This window comes from Orycteropus afer, unplaced genomic scaffold (assembly GCF_000298275.1).
Source record: "Orycteropus afer afer isolate SDZICR_OR568_19922 unplaced genomic scaffold, OryAfe1.0 scaffold00964, whole genome shotgun sequence".
Taxonomy (NCBI): Eukaryota; Metazoa; Chordata; class Mammalia; order Tubulidentata; family Orycteropodidae; genus Orycteropus; species Orycteropus afer.
In genome coordinates this window covers 419,344-422,143 of record NW_006922551.1, presented here as the reverse complement: position 1 = coordinate 422,143, position 2,800 = coordinate 419,344, and positions in this window count along the sequence as shown.

The window sequence follows — 2,800 nt, the reverse complement described above, 5'->3', positions numbered from 1 at the left end:
TGAAAAGAACCCAAAAGACATGAAAATTAAATAGAGTGTGTGATCTTTGATTGGATTCTGGACAAAATAAAAAGTAGGCAGAAAAGTCCTAATTGGGACAACTGTCTAATTCTGCATATGGACCATGGTTTAGGTTATAGCATCATCATTCCAATGATGAATTTCCTGATTTTGGCTTTGATACTATGTTTATGAAATACAGTGTCCTTCTGGGAAAATACACACTGAAATATTTAAGTGTGTTTGTATGTATGTATCTATCAATGTATCTATAACCAATAGAATGATAAAGAAAAAAAAGACAAATTTTAAACAACTTGTAAATCCAGGTAACTGTTATAAGGGGTTTTCTTGTATTTTTTTCTCTTTTTCCAAAGGTTTTAGGTTTAAATTTACAGCAATATGAAGGTTGAGTCTTATAGTATTCATCAGCCCATCTATTTATTATTCAGAAAAAGGCACTAATATAACTTGACCAATTCAGAAATCTAGTTGTGTACTTTGAAAGTGCCCTCAATTTCATATTTTGTACCTAATAAGTCACCAAGTCCTAGTGATTATTTAAACAATAATTCTCAAATATGTTCTGCTTTCTCTATTAACCTATCACTCCTCTCCTTTTTCAGCTCTTCATCAGTGCTTATTGAAATAATAAAATAAATTATGTTATGATCTTTCATTCTTTCTTTTATTTTTAACTAAGCCATGATTTTAGAAGTAATTAAAGTTAAAACCCATTGCCAACCAAGTCAGTTAGACTACTACTATCTACTATAGGACAGAGTAGAACTGTCCCATAGAGTTTATAAAGCTGTAATAGTGATAGAATTCTCCTAGTAGCCAAGCTGGCAAGACTTCATCTCACATACCTTATACATGTTATCTGGAGGAACTAGTACCTTGAGAAAGCTATCATGCTTGGAAAAATAGAGGGTTAGTGAAAAAGAGGAAGACCCTAAGGTAGATGGATTGACACAGTGGCTGTAACAAAGGGCTTAAGCTTAGCAACACCTGTGAGGATGGCACATTACCGGGGAGTGTTACGAGGTAGAACTGACTTGATGACACAGAACAACAACAATAACAAAGAACAACAACAAATCTTTGCAGGACCAGACTGCCATGTTTCTCCTGTGGAGTGGCTCGTGGGTCTGAACCATTCTGCCAAGCCCTTAACCACTGTGCTGCCAGGACTCCTACCTAAAGTTAGCATTCTGAAATTAAAATCTAATCTGTTATCTCTCTATATTTTATTTCCTCTTCAAGAAGCCCTAAAAGTTCTTGCATTTTTTATACCTAATAGGCTGTTTCATGCATTTCTATGCTTGACTGCTATTATATGTGTTAACTTTTTTTAATACTTATTTTTACTTATTTTTCCTGCCTGCTATTCAAGTTTTAGAATTTAGTTAAATGTATCTTTTAATTAAGGAATTCTGAACTTTAACAGATTTGTTTCCCTGTTTCTTTCTTCTGCAAGCTTTCAAGGCAGTTAACACATTGCTATTAATTTGTTATTATTATTATTTTAATGCAATTGCTTCTCCCAATAGATCGTATATGCCTAATTTCATCTGTTTGCCTATGGCCTACGAAGTAAAGTACATAGATTATCTTAATGATAAAATAATCTTTAGAATACATCATACTAAAAAATCTACGAAAGTTTGCGAGATATTCTTTTTTTGCAATAAACTTATTTACATATTTTTCCCAGTAAGAAGGACATATACAGGCTGAAGTATTGGTGATTCTGATAATAAATAAGAGGATTTTTCGTAGCTCTAGAATGAATATTTTCACAGTTACATTCGAGCTATCTTCTCTCTTGATTGTTAAGACATATCACTCTATGTATTCACTATAGACTAATGTTTCAAAACATGAATAATAGCTTTTCTTCTGTGTTCTCTGCATATAATACTGAATCCACTCTTTTATTAACAGTTGAGATATAATTCAAATCCCATGATATTCACCCTTTCAAAGTTTCCAAATCATTGGTTTTTAATATATATAAATGTCGAGCAAACATCACCAATATCTAGTTCCAGAACATTTTCGTCATTCCAATAAAGAAACGTCATACTTATTAGCAACCAGTCCCCATTATTTTCTCCTGTCACCTCGCCCTGGAAACTGCATTCTTTCTGTATGAATTTACCTGTTCCCTGGTAGCGTAGTGCCTAAGGCACTTGACTGCTAACCATAAGGCTGGTGGTTCAAACCCACCAGCCGCTCCTCGGAAGGAAGATGGGGCAATCTACTTCTGTAGTGATACCGCCTCGGGAACCCAAGGAGGGGTCGCTATGAGTCGGGTCTGACTGGACAGCACATAACAACAACAACAACAACATACATCTGATGTTAATTAAATCTTACCATATATGGCTTTTGTGCCTGCTTTTTTCTTTTTACTTCACTTAGCGTAATGTTTCCAAGGTTCATCCATGTTGTCTGAATCAGTACTTCTTTCCTTTCTAGAGTTCTATTGTAAGGATATGTTAGAGACTTCTCGTTCACTTAGCAGACAGGTCTCTGGCCAAAATAAATTTTTTCATGATCTCTTTTTTCTCTAAAGGGGAAGGATTTCATCTTAAGTCACAAAAAGCAACAACCAATATACTCAAGGCCAGTATTTTCTATTTTCCACGTTCTATTAAAATTTCTTTCTTCTCATTCTGTAGTTGTTAACAACTATCCATAATCAAAGAGACTCAACTTCCATTTCTAACTCTGCTATATTTCAAAATTTAGTACTTTGTTTCTGGTTTTCTATGGAAAACATGACTAGATAAGA